Source organism: Oculina patagonica, chromosome 6, assembly GCF_052425735.1.
Source record: "Oculina patagonica isolate OP01 chromosome 6, crgOcupat, whole genome shotgun sequence".
Classification (NCBI taxonomy): Eukaryota; Metazoa; Cnidaria; class Anthozoa; order Scleractinia; family Oculinidae; genus Oculina; species Oculina patagonica.
The window spans coordinates 30,430,639-30,451,536 of NC_135763.1; the positions used below are offsets into that span (position 1 = coordinate 30,430,639).

The 20,898-nt window shown below is 36.7% G+C and overlaps 1 long non-coding RNA gene across 1 annotated transcript; it reads left to right on the top strand.

The window, feature by feature from the left end:
- Positions 1–3,753: 3,753 nt before the first annotated feature.
- LOC144656112 (uncharacterized) lies at positions 3,754–12,019 on the top strand. The gene is made up of 2 exons (XR_013571260.1): positions 3,754–4,081; positions 10,867–12,019. It is a non-coding gene; the product is annotated as an uncharacterized LOC144656112 (long non-coding RNA).
- Positions 12,020–20,898: the final 8,879 nt, after the last annotated feature.

A 20,898-nucleotide genomic window follows, 5' to 3' on the forward strand; every position in this document is an offset into this window, starting at 1 on the left:
AGTCGAATAACCCATTGTAAGCAATGATTTCTATAGGCACATAAATAACATTTCAAAAGTTTTTATTTTTGCTGCACACATTTAAACAAAATGACACCAATATTGTACATGTAGTCTATGGACAGGCTTCCTAATAAGGTACTGTAAAATTCTGGTTGTAAGCCCTGGGCATACTCAATTCGTAAGGAGTCTTGGGTGGGCTTACAAATTGCGAGGCTTATGGTTTCTGGGTGATTAGGTGAAATAAAAAATATAGTTTTTTGTAACATTTCAAATGATCCACAACAAAGTTCATGAGTTATGTTTTGAAGTCATAAAGTGAAAATAAAGCAACATTTAGCTCTGTTCAGTACTGTCACTGGGGGCTTGTATCCTTAGTCTTATAGCCGGATTTATTCTTTCCTTTCTGGCAGTTCCAGGTTGGGTCTATAACAAAGAAGCTTTTACGCAAAGGGGCTTATAACCAGAATTCTTCAGTATACATGTAGGACAAATAATCCTTCCCCCGAGACCATGCTCAGCTCTATTCCTTCACCATTTTGGCCTATACATGTACATAATTTTATTTCTACAAGGAAGCCTGCAAACAGGCTGTTTTAGTGCTGGAGAATTGCATGTATTGTAACCTAGTGTCCTAGCTACAGGCAATAATATTACTATGTAAACTGTGAAATGCATGTACAATGTACTGGTAAATAAACCCAAAAGATGAACAGACATTAGCTCACAAAACTCCCTGACTATCCCTAATAAATAATGTTTCCTTGACCAAATATAGGTATAAAACCATTTTTTGAGTTGCAACATGCACTGATATTATTGTAATCTTGGACATCAGCCTTTCATAAGAGGGCACATTTTTCTTCAAACTTCATTTAGAAAAGATTGTTTGCTTCACGAAACAAATATCACTGAATATTTTAACATCAAATGGAGTTTGTTTATCTACAGTTTGTACATGACCTGTATAACATGTATGAAAATATTCATTCAAATGGGGGATCACTTTTTGTTACCATGAATTTTATTGCCAAATTTCATGAAAGAAATGTGAATGGCAGATTCCAAATTCAAAATTTCATGCTGAGCTTCCACAATCTACTATTGTTCTCTCTGGCTTAGAATTTCTAAAAGTCCATTCCCTGCTCCTCAAACAAAAAAGAAAATCCTAGGAATACAGTAAAAAACTGTGAGTAAGAACCTAGGTTTTTCCACAAATTTAAGCTATTTACTGTAGGTCCTAGTAGGTTAAATTTCATTGTTGCTTATAGAATATTAATTTAAGGGTGATATTAAATTTGCATACCTAACAAGTGTTTCTGTAAAAATGAAGCACTAATCATTCACAACATGACATTGTATACATGTACATGTACAGTAAAGCCTTGTCATACCTTTACTTATTTTTCCCAAAAGCAAACATTTTAATCAACTTTAGAAAGTAAGAACCTGTTTTTAAATTTTAGGTTCTTACTTGCAGGTTTTTACATATCTTGGAATGATCCAGAATCCCCAAGTTCTTTGTAAAAATAGTATGGAATCACTGACTAGAGACAAACTCAGAATTTTTATAGGAAGGCTTTGTACACTCTAGGCATACTCACAGATATTGAAATGCAGACTTGTTAGAAAGTTTTTTATTACAAGTCATATATTACGAGAATAACACTGTCACAAATGCCCCAGGTTCAATTCTAACATGCCTAAACTGATACCTTTGATTGGCATACATGTATGAATTTATAGTTGTTTAAAATCAGACTTAGCTCCTTGCTGTTTTCTGAATAGATGCAAAACTGCTGCAGTCATATAAAACTGTTGTTTGTACTTTTTCTGTGTTTTCTTGTGTTACTTTAACCTGAAAAATATAAAAAGCACATGAATTCCACATTTACATGTAGCTTTAGGTAATTAACATGTAGTATTAAAGAATTATTAGGGCCTGTTTGCATCGAAGTCGCGTGCCAAGCTAAAAGAGCTACCATACATGTGTAGGCGAGCCAACTTTTCATAAGTTTCTGTAAAAAATCCATTGAAGCATTTACATGCTAGACAGGAAACCCACCTAACGCCTTACCGGGGCACTCTGCCTGCTTGCCCAGGGCACCCTTTTATGCGGGATAGCCTTTTGCCATGTAAACCGTTATGCCTGGGCTATCACGGCTTGCTGGGGATAAGACTTTGCATGTGTTCTAAAATTAAATTAATTTTGAAGTTTACGACATAAAATGTATAAATTTTTGACCAAAACAGTGCTCTTTAACCGAAATTACATTAAATTATTTTTATCTGTAGGCTGGTAAATATTTCTTTCGGCAACAGCTTATTATTAAATCAAAATTCGAAATTTTTGTAGGAATAGTATCCTACATGTACTGTAATTCAAAAACCATAATTTTCTTCAATCGTTTGGAGCTATACAAGGTTTTCTAACACTGTGACGCGCGGGTAGAACTGAAGGGCTGTTAATTTTGTATGTAAAGGCGGGCTATGTTTCATCCCTTCTAGCCGGGTAACTCTGTTAGCCGGGGCACCCTCCCTCCATGAAAACAGGCCCTAATCGTTCCTACACATGTAAATGAAGAAGCGGGGTATAGCAAAGATATCATTGTCATCACCTACATGTATTACCGGTAAGCAATTATTGGATGAGGTTGAGCATGATATCGTGAATTATCAAAACCGAGATCTGTGTTAATTCATGATATCATGCGAAAACCGAATTCAATAATTGTTTTATTGTACGTTTTCAAACAATTTGCAAACAAAGACTTTTATCTGAGGCAAAATGGCTTTAATTCAAAATAAGCACTAACATAATGTGGTTCCTCCAGGTTCTTCTCCCTCAAATAACCATTCAGATTTTTTACACTTGTTTTTGTTGTTTTCTTAGTGTTTTTAGAATCTTTGTTCTCGATCAAAACTTTCAATTCCTCATTGGAAACAAAGGCGATTCGCTCAGTCATACATGTACTTTCAAAAGTTTGACAGCGCTAACATTGCAGGGATGAGGGGCTTGGAAACTACATGTAGGCGGACTTGGAACTCAAATATAATAACCCAATATCTGCTGCAGATATTGGGTTATTATGTTGAGTTCACATGCCACTGTATATTGACTGAATGCTCTCGACCAATCACATGTTTAAAAGTAATTCTAATGTATAATAATGAATGATTAGTTATTTATGTTCCAACAAGAAAACTATTGACTAGCGAAACAAAGAGTTCTTTTGTTCAACTTGTTGGACATTTAAAAAACAAAGACAATGTCTGTAAACAGATATCTTCCCTATTCTGCAATCGCTCCTCGGGAAAAGTGCCTATTGAGTTATACCTCGTTCTCAAAGCGTTCCGACGCATGTAAATGAAGTGGTGGGGTATTCTCAAATTTCTGCAATCGTTCCGACTGTTTGTGCGACAAAATGGCGGATAATACAATGGTCGAATATTTGAGCAATGTAGTTTGTGTGAATGAAGTGATTGCCTCTGTCGCCAGTTACGTGAAAGACTAAACCTAAGCTTAAAGCTCTGGTTGGTTTAAAGAAGATGTACATATAAAAGCTCTACTCACCAAAACACTTTGTAAACGACCAAGACTGACATGGTGTACATGTTGCACGGTGTTCTACTGACACTTCAAAGCACAAGGACTTTGATCGGCTCCAAGAATCCCAAGCTTCTGTTCACTATTTCCATTTCACACAAGATTTATAAAGCATTGTCTGTTATCCTAAACGTGATTAATACTATAAGAAACGCTTTACAGTTTTGTAAACAAACCGTATTGAACGAGCAGCAAAATAATTCAAATCGAGCGGGCGAAAACGAAACGATTCAACGAATTCAATAGTCACGTGGGAGGATTAGAGTACCATGATTGGTTAAGCCAGAGAAATCCGCTGGAGAATCCAACTGCAGACTCAAAAATGACCGTTTTTTAGGGGGCGGATTAAAGTTACGGATGGCAAAGATTTCTGCAATTATGGCGAAGGAATTACGTATCTATTGCTCAGTGTACATGCTTGAGTTTTCGCAAATATGAGGGATAGAAGTCTCTTCTTAATCACAATGCATATAGGTGAGTAGAAAATGTTTTTTTTGTTACTGGTCTTTTCGCCAACCTATACAGTCTGTTGCCCAGTTTCCGGCCGGTACCAGTTTCCGGCCAAAAAATGCATTCGTCGGTTATTTTCGTAGTTATCTTTTGTTTTCGTCCACCGAAGCTTTCCTACAGAAAAGGGAACATTTCCGCTACAAATTGATGGTTCTGGCAGGCTTTTTGGTCAAGAAACGGACGAGTAAGGTCGAGCTTTGTTTACGCGAGTAAACGTTAGGCGACTAATTTTTGCGCTTTTCACTGCACATCAAAGCTACCGTACATAAACAAAGAGCTCGTTTTGTAGGAAACTTTTCGAGAAGCTTCGTAATTTTTTGCCAGAATTTAGATTTAAGATGAAAGTGATTAGGGGTTCTGTCATCACAAGCCAGAATTCAGCTGTTTCTGAATTTCAAAAGTCAGAGTTTTAACAAAGATTTGGACTCGCTGTGCCAGTTTCCGGCCACCGAGTAGCACATTGTTCAAAAGCATTTTTATTAAGTGAAATAACTGAATTTTAGTATCTCCTGCTCAAGAAATTTATGAAATGAAAATCTAGCAAAGAGTACAAAAGCGGCTAAAGCAAGCATAGCGTGATAAACTACAACATTTATATGTATACACTGCCAATGCATCCTAATAAGCGAAAGAAAAGGTAACGGGTCATTGACGAGGAAATATTCCATAAAACGGCAGGCGAGAAAGCAGATTCGAATAAACTGATATTGAAACTTACTTTTCGTTTGCCAAGGGACTTACAAGTCGGTTTAAGTCGAGCGGTTGTAGGGAAAAATGTGTTTTAGTTCGACGGCCGGAAACTGGACCACCTGGCCGGAAACTGGGCAACTTACTAGTTCTGCGAAAAATTGCATAATTTCTTTAATACTTGTCGTGCACAGCCAATTTTTGTACATTTTAAAGTTAAGTAGATGAACTGTCTTTGAACAAAAAATGAGTAACTTTCCGTGTATAAATGAGAAGTTATAGCGATTACAAACTAAAGTGGCCGGAAACTGGGCAAGAGACTGTACGTGCCTGTAATCTCTAATTCCTCGTTCCTTTAGCTTTCGGCACATATGAAATTGCCAGATATTTTGAAATCGCCCTAGTGTTACCTAACGCTCCTTGAAACTGCCCTTTTGCGAAACTACACGGTACTTGTTAACGAAACGACAGGTATCAACCGAAAGGACAGAGAGATCGATATAATGCATGCAATGTTATCAGTTGATGTCTATGTGTATTCAAGCTTTTTAATTCATTGAACTCTTGAACTAGTTTATTGATTTTTAAATACGCAGTGGCTATTCGTACGGCACCCGTACGGCGACTGCCATTTGCTATTCGTACGATTCGTACGGCACCCGTACGGCGACTGCCATTTGCTATTCGTACGATTCGTACGGCACCCGTACGGCGACTGCCATTAGGCAGTTTAAGATACGCTACGGCGAGGCGCTACTACGGCTGCCGGAAGTAATTTTCTCTAAATATAAGATACTGCGCATGTCAGTCAGTCACGTCCAGCCGTAGAGTGAAATCTGACTACGCGAGTCGGGAGGTTTTGCCGTAGTTGTAGTACGTCGGATTTTATTCGCTTCTCTGTCCTTTTTCGACGAGTTTCTTAGCATTTTAAGAGTTCCAACGAATACGGTATCCTTTGAATTTAATTGTAGTCGAACAATTGTCGCGTTTGTCGCTCATAAGCTTAAAAAGTCTTATCCTGAATTTGACGAATTCGTTCGGTGCAAGTGTCGGCATGGACAAGAAAAGTACTCGTGTTGAGCGTGCGATTTTTTTGCCTTCACAGTTTAGTTGAGATGTACTATAGCTGTATAAGTATCCGCTATTATTTTGCTTCGGTGAGTACTGGTATATTTCAGTTCATAACTCGGTATTCTTTGCGATATTCGTATTTTTAAAATTAAACATTTCATCGATTTTAATTGTTGTGTTGTTGTGTATTGCTGCTGTAGAAAGAATCTCTCGCTCAGAACTATTCTGTTAGTCCTAGCAAAGCAAACAACAACTATATATTTTTTGAGCGAAGCCATTCGGCTGTGGAAAACTAAATAAAAGATATTTTCAACTCCTTAGCTTATGTTTCTTTGTATTTCGCCTTGCTTTTACACTAAATTTGGCGGACTGCCGAGACGTACTCTCCCCAGACCTTTTCGGTTACGGTAGCCGTAGTAGGACCTCGCCGTAGCGTATCTTAAACTGCCTATTTGCTATTCGTACGGGAGTCAGAAAATGTTATTAAATTTCTGTGTAAGTTTTGATTATTTCCAGTCCAAAACGTTATATTTAACTTTGGAAGAGTAGAGCGATTCTGGAATGCGCTGTTTAGTTGAACCAGACTTATTTCCGTAGGCCCTGTATATCGTACGCGAACAACTCACATGACACTTAGAATTTTTACCGAGTCAAACTCACGCATATATCACGCTACGAGAAAGGGCCGTACGGCGACAAGTATTTGCTATTCGTACGGGATTCCTCTGAGCAAAAAAAAATAGTAACCAATTAAGTTTTTAATGTCTTACCTGTTGTTTGAATGCAAAAACTTCGAGCTTCCACAACGAAAATTGGTATTTGCTGACTCCTGTATGAATAGAAAACACTAGTCCCCGTACGGTGGAGGCCGTATGAATAACAACAGCATGGGACGGAATACGGGAGTCCACGTACACGCTAAACCTTTTCCTGATCAGTGAAATACTCAGCAATGTTTCCGTAAGAAAATCTGGGTAATGTTCATCGCAGTATGGATGCTTGTTTTCTTCTTCCACGATTGATGAATCTTTGAAGGACGTCACTTAGGGGACCACGCAAATATGGCCGTATAAATAGCAAGAAAGCTAGTTGCGTACGCTCCCGGGATAAGCTGTTTTTCATTGTAAAAGTTCTAAGTGTCATGTGATTTGTTTGCGTACGGTATGCAGGGCCTACGGAAATAAGTCTGGTTCAACTAAACAGCGCATTCCAGAATCGCTTTACTCTTCCAAAGTTAAATATAACGTTTTGGACTGGAAATAATCAAAACTTACACAGAAATTTAATAACATTTTCTGACTCCCGTACGAATAGCAAATGGCAGTCGCCGTACGGGTGCCGTACGAATAGCCACTGCGTTTTAATCGATTAGCTGTGTTGGAATTTACCTATTCAGAGATATAGATTGCTGTATTGAGTAAGAGGCAATGTACATGTATGAGCACAGGCACGCAGACAATCCTCTGTATTTGAGGCTGCGTAACGTGCATTATTAAAAGATCACAGTACCCACTACATTTATTTGATCTCACACGTTCACTATACTTGATCGATCTCGGCTTGAGTCATTGTAAGAAATGTTCCATAAATACTGAATTTTGCATCTTTTAATCACAAACGTTGATCTGCTGTAAGCTGTAAGCATTACTTTTGTGGTTTTATGAGGTTTTAAGGCCGTTAATTCCTTGCTAGCTGTCACCGCCCCAACATAAGTAAGAGAAAGAGACTGTCTCTTTTTCTTATGTGCTTTTGTTGGGGGCGGTGATGGCTAGCAAGGAATTTAAACCTCATAAAGTCACAAAAGTTCACAAATAATGATGCCTATGAGTGATGTCCATGTCACGTGACCTCAAACACAGAGGATTGTCTGCCTTTGGTATGAGCTCATACTGTAGAATTCTGGCTATACAGTAAAAACCTGTGAATAAGAACCTAACATACACTGTATAAAAGCCTGTTAGGCTAACAATTGCAAATTAGACACCATTTTTATAATAACCTATTAAGCATCAAATTTGGAAACATGCATTTTGGAACTAATTTTGGACAAAGCATTACTTTGCATGTACAGTTGTATATACACTGCAATGTCATATTCTGAATGATAAGAGCTTTATACAGTATTTACATACCGTAAGCAATTACCGGTATGTGGTATGCAAATTTCCAAATACCACTAAAAGTTCTATATACATCAATGTAATTTTTTTTCAGAAAACAATAACCTATTTAGAACCTGAATAGCCCAAATTTGTGTTAATTGCCATTTAGATAAGAATCTGCTTAGGCTTACATGGAGTAGGTTCTTACTCATGGGTTTTAAATGTACGGTAAGCCCCCCTGGTTATACATGTACATATAGGCCCATCTACTACCCAGAAACCAAAAAAATACAGCCGGTATAAGCCCCCTGGTTATACATGTACATGTAGGCCCAACTACCAGAAAACAAAAATATATATCTGGTTATAAGCTCCTCCCCTCCCCCTGAACATAAGCCCTTTTCTGCTGGATGACAGTACTGAACATGCCATGGCTACATGTGCATGTAAATATTTCTTTATAAAGACTATTAATCAGTGTACAGTTGCCCCACTTTGCTCCAAAAAATCGCGAAGGGAAAGTCTGTGTTATGGCGTCCAATTAATTTAAATCGCCATTAATTTAAATTTTACATAAATCTGTGTGTCTGGTTGACTAGATTTGAATCATGCGGTTCCAAATATAACACAACAAACAAGGGAGATAAAACATCATCGAGCTCAAACACAAAGCACTAGATTGATAAAATCCAAGGAGCAAAATGTTTACAGCAAAAAATCTCTAAAACCAACCTTTTTTGTTCTCGAAGTAAAGCTACAAAAAATTTTGGCAAAGCCAGGCAAACCAGACAAAGATAGTGTCATTCATACAATACATCGCGGTATCACAATTATTAAATCCAAGTAATCATTTGCCTTCACGGATAAATTCCAGAGCATGTCCTTCCAAACCGAACATTTTCAAATCGAAATGAGCCAAAACAAACAGCACTAAAAAAAGACTATGTGGCACATTTAGGGCCTGTATACATGGAGGTGGGGGACCATGGGTAGGTAAAGGAAACCGACCCAGCCATGGTCAAAAATTAGCTCGCATTTACAGTGTACATGCAGTCTTATCACCTCGGGATCCCGGGATGACATTTACACGAGGTTAGCACGTAAACATACAAAATGACTTTGTATATTATTTTCTCTCGTTCCTTTTAGTGGTTTCATAGGCTCGATAACTGAACTTGAGAGCCGAATTCGTTTTTGGGAAAATCAAAGGCAATACAATGACATATTTTCATAAAGAGCAAGCCAGGTTGGTCTCGAAAAAATTCCATTGAAATCGCATTTTGTTTTGTAATCTTTTATATTTAAGGTTGATTTCTCTCATCTTGTGCTTTCGACCGATTATTTGACTAGGCAAAGTTAAGTATTAGAAGTCAAAGCAGTTTTCGAAGTCATTGTTGTTTATAGTCGAAGCATGAGACTCGCTCGGGCCTACGCTTGATGCTTCACTTTCACTTTTAATTCTTCAAGCATCTTTTCGCACTGCCGTTCCACATTGGGGCAGATAAAGCTATAGGAAAATCTTGCCGGGTTTGCAGCCGTAGGCAGCCATATCTTGTGTAGTTTGCATTTACTGCACTTTCAGATTAACCTGATGAGTCGTCCCTGGGTAGGCAGTTTACCTCACGTTGAAACGTTTACCTTGCAAAACACGACCCCGGCTAGGAGGACCGACCCCACCTATCATGTAAACCCGATCGAGTAAAAATGAGAGTTTACTGTATATGGTCAGGCAGGTTATCCCACCTAGGTGGGTTACCTCAACTACCTGGGGTGCCCCACCTCCATGTAAATAGGCCCTTACAAAGGGTTTCAAACTACAGTGCAGAAATGTTCTACATGTAGACCACAGTCTGTGGCGCGCTGGGACAAATGGCTTTTCATACTTGAATCGCGTCACTTTTAGCGACCCAAAAACGGGTCGCTGAGCGTAGGCCAATCAGAGCAGCCCTTAGGACAGAAGAGTCAATCACAAGCGATTAAGCGCAGTGAGATGTGGCTTGCGGTCAAACCTTCAGCATTGGGTCAATTTCGAAAGGATAGATGATGCTCTCAAGGACACCAGTTATTCAAGTTTGCTTGACTACCAGAAAAAAACAATAGAAGTTTATCTTTCTGAGAGGGATGTTTTTGTGTCTGCTCCAACCAGAGCTGGAAACCCTTCAAGCGATATAAGTCGACCAATGGCACAGCCGCTTTGCGCGCTATAAGGCTCGCTTCGCTCGCTTATTTACTGTGAAAATTCGTGAGGTCGACTTGTGGCAAGTCTAATTTTGCCCTTCACAAACAAGTAAGAGGCAAAAGGCTGTACAGATTGAATGCTCGCCGTAGGCTGAAAAAATTTGGAATGCGACAAGCTATCACCCACATAAATTATGAATGGTTTTTGTGTAAGTGCCAATCAGATCATTTTCCACACATTCCGGGAAAATCGCCCACAGCTGAACACAATTAAGAACGCCATAACGCAGATGTCTGTTCCGCGATAATTTTGTTTGCAGAGCGAGATGGCTGTACACAGGCTAAATTTTAAATAAATTTAACACTGTTGTGTATGGAAACTCAGATGGCTCAGCGATTTTCATTTGTATAATTTGCATTTTCACTAGGGTTTTCAATGTTTTTTGCTCTTAGTGATGATTTGCTTATGGTTTTAGCTTTCATTTTTATTTCTTTTCTGTTACTGAACATAAATGTATATTCATGCTCAAAATAGACTTCATGTGTAATAAATGACTTGTAGTATTTCTGTCTCAAGTTTTTTTTAGCTGATTTATGAATATGAATTAGAACAAAAATAAGTTTAAGTTCACATCTAAATAAACCCAGTCATTTGTAACTACTACTTTTTTTGTGACATGCAAATAACTACAGCATGCCTCTTTAATTCAGGTTTAGATATGTAAGCCACCACAGCAACATGAAATCCTATTGAAACTGTCATTGTCCATCTGGAGAATATTAAGATGAAACGTCAGTGGCTGTAAACCTTTTCTGTTGTGAAAGAGTAAGGAAGTGAAGCTGAGTTATTGGAAAGGGAAAGTAAAGTCTACAGAATGACCCAAAGAGCTGGACACTGGGTTGATGACCTCCCCAAGACTTGTTTTGTTAATAGTCTTGATTTCAGTTAACTGAGGATGCCATCTTCATTATAGTGGTTTGTGACCTTACAATTAATGATAATAATGTAAATGTGCACATGTAGAGGTTTATATTGAATATGCTTTGACGTGCATGACTGTGTAAAGTACATGTATATGTAGCTGCCACAAGCTCATTGTTTTAAAATACTGTTCTTATGCACAGAATATAAATAAGTTGGAATATGTCAAAAGGGACAAGGCTTGTAGGTTTTGTTGAAAAATCAGGATATCTTATTCTCCTTACAGTAAAAGAAGGTTGAATTTAAAAACATTTTCTCAGAATGTTTGAACTTTCGATTTAGATTAATAGAAAGATTAGAATTTTTGAACTCTTTTTGGGGTCATTAGGGACATTGAGATCTTAAGGGTCATCAAAATTTATCTTAGAATTAATATATTTTTTAATGAGGGCTTAAGGGTGTTCAGAATTTCTAAAAGTTCTGTTTTAGGGACGGCTTCATTGTGTTCGGAATTTCTGAGAGTTTTAGTGTGAGCTTTATCGTATTCAGAATTTCTGAAAGTTTTAGTGGGAGCTGTATCGTTTTCAGAATTTCTGAAAGTTTTAGTGAGAGCTGTATCGTTTTCAGAATTTCTGAAAGTTTTAGTGTGAGCTTTATCATATTCAGAATTTCTGAAAGTTTAAGTGAGGACTTTGTAGTTTTCAGAATTTCTGAAAGTTTTAGTATGGAGCTTTATTGTATTCAGAATTTCTGAAAATTTTAGTGTGAGTTGTATCGTTTTCAGAATTTCTGAAAATTTTAGTGAGGACTTGTTCGTTTTCAGAATTTCTGAAAGATTTAGTGAGGACTTGATCGTTTTCAGAATTTCTGAAAGTTTTAGTGAGGACTTATTTGTAATAAAGAAATCCACTCGGAAGAATTTTGTACTTCCGAGCAAACACAGTTGTCTTTCATCTTAATTTTAGCGTAATATTTGGATTCAGGGCAAATGATGAAAATATTACTTTAAATAGAGTGGTAATTTTGCTTTTCCGCGAAAATTGCACAAATCATTTTAGGCCGGTTTTTGACTTTTTTCAAAAGAAACTCGAGTTTCTGCAACGCACAAAAGCCATTTTCAGACTTAGGTTTAAATTTTACTAGTAAAAATGAGTAATTTTCAGAGTATTTACGTCATTCTCTCTAAATTTATCAAAATTGGAATGCCACATTTTAGTTTGGAACGCGTTAATTACTTAGCACTTAAAGTAATGGGTCATCCTTCTTTCTAAGGCGGTCAGATTTATTAACCTGAGTCTTTCAGATGACAATATCGGCGAACAAAACGGAGGGCTTTTTAAGAAACCCATGACATTTTAAAAGTTTGTTTTTAATTATGTTTGTTTAAGTTACACGCAATATTTCGAAACTTTATAACTGCAGTTTTTTCTATGTTCATTTCTTTTCTATGTTCTTAAAAGACGTTTACACCTTACTTGATAATAAAAAAAAAGAATTTCGGAAGAGCGCAAAGAATGCTGTCAGAATTACCACGACCGGGAAAAGCTTCATATTTGGAACTAAAGTAAGTTTGTTTACAAAGTAATATTCCGATGTAGCAGATTTATACAAATTCACCTTTATCACCTGTAAGGTGCTTAAATGGCAATTATCAAAGCAGTTAAAGTAATGGTCCATCTTCCTTTTTTGGTCGGTTAGATTTACTAACCTAAGTCGTTGAGATGTCGGTATCGAAAAAAATTGTTTTTTTTGACACTTTCATCAGAATTTAAATGGTTACTTTTTAATTTTGTTTGCTTAAGTTACACGCAATCTTTCGAGACATGATAAGTTTTGATAACTGCAGATTTTCTATCGTTTTGCTGTGTTCGTAAAGGCCGTTAAAACCTTGGCTGATAAGAACAAAACTATGTTGGGAGAGTGCTAGGAATGCTGTCAAAATTAGCACTACCGGCGGGAGAAAGTTTCATATTTGGAAAAGCAGTAGTTTTAACTGTAAAGCAATGTTCGTGTGCAGCACATTCATATAAAAGCATTCATGTTTATCACTTGTAAGGTGCTTAAATGGCAAATATTGAGCAATAAAAATAATGGTCCATCTTTCTTTCTCAGTCGGTTAGATTTATTTACTTTTGTCTTTTAGATGTCAGTATCGAACTAAACTGGATTTTTTTGGCAAACCCATCAAATCTTAAAAAGGTTTCTTTTTACTTATGTTTGCTTAAGTAGCACGCAATCTTTCGTAAAGGACGTTTACATCATGGTTGATAAGAAAAAACTATCTTGGAAGAGTGCTAGAATGCTGTGCAAAAAAAGATAAAAACAGGAGATTCACTAGCAACCTTTGTGGCTTCAAAGGTGTTGTAAAATGGGATCCACAAATGAATGGGTTCCCGAGCCACCACTGAGATTAGCGGGTACAAATAAAGGAGATGGAAAATGTGTGTAGGTATTGGGGAAAGGGATGTGTTGTAAGCATAAGGAACCAACAGACTGCAAAGCAGTCACGTCCGCCACAAGGAGAGAGGTGCAGTATTGCGTATTATCATTATATCAGGACTAATAATCAATTATGATATATCACTTTTTTTCTATATGTTTCTTCTAAGGGATAGTGCTATTATCATGATATATCTTTGGTGATATAAGGGGTTGATTTTTTGATATTCTGCAATGGGTTTTTCTCTGATTATAAAGATATGTTATCATGATATTATCAGAATATTTAATAAGTAGTATTTCTTTTAAAGTAAATGGTTTGAACCCAGGAGTATCAGTAGTTCGTATAGTGTGATCGTCCGGGTGAGAGTAGTTCTGAGAAGAACTGTTGTTGGTGACTGACGTTTCGACAACCTGAGCGGAAGTCATCTTCAGAGTCAAGTGAAAAGTTGTTGTCAGTCGATGATGTTATAAGTCTGGTTCGACTGGGACTCTGCTGAATGCTTAACCTACAGTACTAACTATTTTCAACGACTGACTCTGGAAAGCTGGTACACAAACTTAGAACAGAAGCCTATCAACAGATGTCAACAACTACCGGCACCTTACAAACGACTTATTCACGACGTAAAGAGAAGCGACAAACGAACCGCCAACAGAACGACTTAATTTGACTAACAATAGACGGAACAGAACGACTTAATTAGACTAACAATAGACGGATCGAAACTGACCAATTACTGATGACAAACTTTACACGAGTCTTACAGCCAATAACATCACGGCTTAACTGACCAATCAGCTTCAACGGACCAGACTTATAACATCATCGACTGACAACAACTTTTCACTTGACTCTGAAGATGACTTCCGCTCAGGTTGTCGAAACGTCAGTCACCAACAACAGTTCTTCTCAGAACTACTCTCACCCGGACGATCACACTATACGAACTAGTATTTCTTTTACTCCCAATGATATAGTGATAAATCATGATATTATCAGAATATTTAATTAAGTAGTATTTCTTCTACTCCCAGTGATACAGTGATAAATCATGATATTATCAGAATATTTAATTAAGTAGTATTTCTTCTACTCCCAGTGATATAGTGATAAATCATGATATTATCAGAATATTTAATGAAGTAGTATTTCTTCTACTCCCAGTGATAGAGTGATAAATCATGATATTATCAGAATATTTAATTAAGTAGAATTTCTTCTACTCCCAGTGATATAGTGATAAATCATGATATTATCAGAATATATAATTAAGTAGTATTTCTTCTACTCCCAACGATATAGTGATAAATCATGATATTATCAGAATATTTAATTAACTAGTATTTCTTCTACTCCCAGTGATATAGTGATAAATCATGATATTATCAGAATATTTAATTAAGTAGTATTTCTTCTACTCCCAGTGATATAGTGATAAATCATGATATTATCAGAATATATAATTAAGTAGTATTTCTTCTACTCCCAATGATATAGTGATAAATCATGATATTATCAGAATATATAATTAAGTAGTATTTCTTCTACTCCCTGTGATACGGTGATTTATCATGATATTATCAGAATATATAATTAAGTGGTTTTTCTTCTCCTCCCAGTGATATAGTGATAAATCATGATATTATCAGAATATATAATTAAGTGGTTTTTCTTCTCCTCCCAGTGATATAGTGATAAATCATGATATTATCAGAATATATAATTAAGTAGTATTTCTTCTACTCCCAGTGATATAGTGATAAATCATGATATTATCAGAATATATAATTAAGTAGTATTTCTTCTACTCCCAGTGATATAGTGATAAATCATGATATTATCAGAATATATAATTAAGTAGTATTTCTTCTACTCCCAGTGATATAGTGATAAATCATGATATTATCAGAATATATAATTAAGTAGTATTTCTTCTACTCCCAGTGATGTAGTGATAAATCATGATATTATCAGAATATATAATTAAGTAGTATTTCTTCTACTCCCTGTGATACGGTGATTTATCATGATATTATCAGAATATATAATTAAGTGGTTTTTCTTCTCCTCCCAGTGATATAGTGATAAATCATGATATTATCAGAATATATAATTAAGTGGTTTTTCTTCTCCTCCCAGTGATATAGTGATAAATCATGATATTATCAGAATATATAATTAAGTAGTATTTCTTCTACTCCCAGTGATATAGTGATAAATCATGATATTATCAGAATATATAATTAAGTAGTATTTCTTCTACTCCCAGTGATATAGTGATAAATCATGATATTATCAGAATATATAATTAAGTAGTATTTCTTCTACTCCCAGTGATATAGTGATAAATCATGATATTATCAGAATATATAATTAAGTAGTATTTCTTCTACTCCCAGTGATGTAGTGATAAATCATGATATTATCAGAATATATAATTAAGTAGTATTTCTTCTACTCCCAGTGATATAGTGATAAATCATGATATTATCAGAATATCTATTAATCCTAACCCTTACCCTAACCTTAACCCTAACCTTAACCCTAACCCTAAGCCTAACCCTAAACCCTTACCCTAACCCTAACCCTAACCCTAACCCTAACCCTAACCCTAACCCTAACCTTAACCCCTAACCCTAACCCTAACCCTAACCCTAACCCTAACCCTAACCCTAATCCTAACCCTAACCCTAACCCTAACCCTAACCCTAACCCTAAACCCTAAACCCCTAACCATAACCCTAACCCTAACCCTAACAATAACCCCTACCCCAACCCCTTCCGCTAACCCTGTCAACTAACCCTGACCCTTACACCTTTCCCCACCAAGTGCATTAGACAGTACTATGTGAGTAATTTCTGTATTTTATTCCTTAATAGTTCCTAGCCTTCATTTCTCTTTCAATGACTTTTACACTGTTCTGTTTCCTTATTTAATTTCTGCGCTTTTTGGGGAAACACATTCTACTTTATTTTGTCGGTTCTTTTTTCGCTGTTCGTTTATTAATCAGGTACAACTTTTAACTCCCGAGCCAAAGTTTATAATCTGAATTTCGTTGATAAAGATGAGGAAAGACTTTGTGAACTAAAGGAATTCGCACGCACAAGCGAGGGTGAGTGGAAGCTGAACGAGCAACGACTAAGTGATGCATGGTTTGTTTGGATTATAATCCGCTACTATAGCCAAATTAAGAAACTTGAGGAAATCAGCTTTAATGTTTCTGCTGTTACCAACAGATTAGAAATTGAACATGGTTGCCAACTTATGTGGGAAGAGATTTGTTCCCGCCCTAACAGCTGGGTGCAACACAGCTGCAAGACCCCTGGGTGCTCTGAGGGCTATGTTACTGTTGATGGTAATGAGTACTTAAAAAGATCGAAATGTGCTTTGCCGACCACCAAAGTCAAATTACGCAAAGATCTTCCACCTATTTTTCAATGTTGTACCAACTCTCCTCAACCGGGTGGAAAAAGCCAAGAACCGTCCAAGTTTTGCGAAAAGCACACAAAAGTGGCCAAAGAGGCAGAAGAGTTGCCAGTCCCTCCAGAATTTAACGTTGATAAGTGTGAAGCAGGATTGCTTCCAGAAGAAGTCTGCCTTGCCGACGCCGCTTACTCGGGATGTAAACGTCCAAATAAGAAAACTCTATTTTTTGAAAACACTGCTGGTATGCTGGCGCTTATTCGCCCTTGTGGAATTGTAGTAAACATGACGGAAATGTTCACTAGCGAGTCCTTCACACAGGTGTTTCTTTTTATTTTGCGCACGTTTTCTCGAGATGTAGGTGATATTACAAGATTAAAGTACCTTGGTTATGATAGGGCATGTGGGCTTGTGCCTTACCTAAGAAATCAGGCGAAAAACGGTAGTTCAGGCGCGATACTTCTTCTTGGACACGTCAATTTTTTAGTTGACATTTTTCATGTTTCGAAACATACGGAACCTGTTTGTATGCCACTGGACAATCCCAAATGTGAATTTCACCCGCACCTTCCTAAGTTTTCTACCATCAAAGGCGTCAACACTGAATCCTGCGAACAGGGATTTCGTCGTCTCAACCAGTACTTCGAAGTTACACGAAAAATGACTCAATACAAACGAAACATTCTTTTTTGGTTTGTTAATAACAGATTTAACACAGATCTAGAAAGCGAGCTAAAAAGCCGCAAACTAATGTAAGCCGAGTTAACGTAAGAGTATTATGTGGAAAGAAAAAGGCCAAGTAGTTTTGTAAATAATAATGTGATTATGTAGTTTTGTGGACAATTTTGATATTATCATGATATATCATAATATCATTGTGTCTGTTATTGCTTGAGTGAGATTTGAAAATGATAGTGATACATGATATGATTCTAACTTGATAGTGATACCTTGATAATGATAATTTAAAAATTTGATAACAAAAAGTATTCTAGCAACTATCATGTAAATACGATATGATAATGATATTATTGATATTTAAAACGGAAAAATATTTTTTGATATTATCATGCAGTTATCACCAAAATATCACTGAGATATCAAAATATCAGTTATCAAACTAATGATATTCTATCATGATATTTTGATAAACCGCAATCCTGCACCTTAGTGGCCACAAGGCAGCACAACAAAAACAAAAATAAAAATTAAATAAATAAATAAATAAATAAAATAAAATAAAAATAATAGAGTAGGATGTATCAGACAAATTGAGTTTAAACTGAGGTGCAGGGGGTTAAAGTTGAATTAAATTTTCTACTATGTTGGGATGTAAGATTTGTTAGTTCCTGTTCTTTCTAGTAATAATGGATAAGCATGCTTAATAATGCTGGTGATTAAATTTTAACGTAACTTTGGTACATTGCATTTAAAGGACTGAAGTGTACACATATATTAAGCATTGTTTATTGGTCATTAAAATCTCTTTTGTCTCCGTTCAGGTAAAGTCATTCATTGTGGAAGAGGTCATAGTAGAACCACGTGTCTGATTTAAGGGCAAGGTTCTGTAACACAAAATCAATCTGCCTGGCTCATTTGGTGCCTTTGGAACGGGTACTTCTATGGATAAGATTTAAACTTACTTCTAGGGATAGGTTTTAGACTATAAGTTAAGGAAAAGGTTCTTGTTGTGGCTAGTTGAGGGTTTGAGGTAAGTGCAAAAATCGTTTATTTTTTTAGATAGAGATGACGTTTCATGAGAAGAAACGTCAGCACACTTTTAGAAAAAAAAACTATCAGATCACGAGTCACGAACACATTATTTACCACCCACTTTCTTGCTCACTTAATTTAGCCTATTTTATTCAATAATTGAATCGAACGAGAAAAACTAGTCAAACCACCAAGCAGGTGTTAAACAACAATGTGGACAGGGTTCTGTGTTTTGATTGGCTTATCACTTTTTTCTCCTAAATTATTTTACGATTTTGCCCCGGAAAATATAATGACACTATAAAGCCTCATATTATATGACTAGCTCCGTGAGCGGTCAAGATGAAGCGAAATTCGTGCTCTGATTGGCTACCCGAGCGGTCAAGATGGAGCCATCTTGACCGCTCGGGATCGCCCGCTGTGCTCCCGCAAGCAAAAAACTTTTTTCCGACGCTACTTGAAAAAGCTTTTCGTCGTAATTTTTCGCTATGAAGCTATTTTTCGAAACAACACAAAGATTTTCTGTATGTTTCCAGCGAAATGAAGTCCGAAAACAAAGAAAAAGTTTTTAATGCGAATGAAAGCAAACAAATTAAACTACAAATGTTAACGAGTTTCGTAAATTTTGTTTGCCGCAAAAACCGCGGGCTAATGCAAAAGTTAATTCGCAAAGCGACTTCAAGATATGATATCAGTTTTGTTTGGCGGAAAAGGGAGAGACTGAGGAAAGTTTTGTTTGGCGGAAAAGGGAGAGACTGAGGACAGTGTTTATCGTCTCGGTCCATAAACACGCAAAAAAAGAACTTGGCCAAAATCCTGCCATCTTGACCTCACGCTTGGCCAATAACCCATATATATTTGAAAATGCTAAGTAAAAGTATTGTAGGCATTTGTTTCGTTTCGTTTCGGTTTGTTTTGTTTTAAATTGCCCCTGCCCTGCCTACTTATAATGGTTGGTCGCTTCAAGGAAATTTCGATAGTTCTAATAAGGGCCTGTTTACATGATTCCGGAATGACTTTCATTCCGGAACGAGTTCATTCCATCCCCATACATTTCTCTGTATCTGTTTACATGATACCGAGACGAAAGTCAAGTCATTCCGGAATGAGTTCATTCCGGTTTTCATTCCGGAATGAAAGTTTCGTTCTGGAATGACATTTCATTCTGGTATCATGTAAACACAGAACCAATTTCGTTCCGAGATGAAACCGCAACTCGCGAAACCGCATACGGACTCCACAGTTTGAATTCAGAGCGAAAAACGTAAAAGCATTTACTGTTTAGCCCAAAGAAGCAGCTCTGTGGTCAAATTACTCGTTAAAATTGCAGATACGGCCATTAATGGGCACAAAAACATGTTTGCGCGAAACATGCACCACCTTGTTTTGATCTCGCGCGAAAACCACGCACGTGAAAATGCCTTTGGTTGAACCGGTCGACTCTGTCATGTAAATGCAGAACGAACTTCATTCCGGAACGAGTTTCATTCCGGAATGAAAGTCATTCCGGAATCATGTAAACAGGCCCTAAGTTTACGAAACGCTTCTAGTACATCGATCATAAAGAGACCATGAAACGAAAGGCATTTCAATAGCTAAGAGCGTTTCTGAAACACTGTTGCCTTTACCAAATTACAGTGAAACCCTCAACATCTCCTAGAACGTTCTGTTCGTCATTTTGAACATAATTAAAGTACGAATGATACACATGCAATTTTAACATTCAAAGTTCAAACTCGCTGTTAATTACGGTCAATTATCCAACAGCTGTCTGTAATTTGAACGCTGATTACCATTTTTTATTTCCATTTAAAAAGGTACTCCAATTTCTTTAGCCCATGTACTGCTGAGTTAATAGTTAATTTTTCCTTCCCTTTTTTCTCCCATTTCATTGTCGAGCTACCATGGTCAATTAACGCGAAATTGTGGACATATTTCATACCAAAGCTGGCGCTACTTTAGATAAATTTGGACGAAAGGGCCGGGGCCACTTTTTGTTTCCATCAAATTAAACCTCGGAGGAATCGTTTCATTTGATTTATTTTTGGTGTTATGTCGTTGCTTAAAAAAAAAATGAAAAAGATCCTACAGTTACATCATTGAAGAAGAAGAATCAATGTTTAATAAAATTGCGAAATTTAAAAATTAAATCTACGTACGCGTGCGAAACGATTCAATTGAAAATGAGTTTGATTTGCATGAAAATGGACCTGAAGGTGAAATTCATTTTCATATGAATGG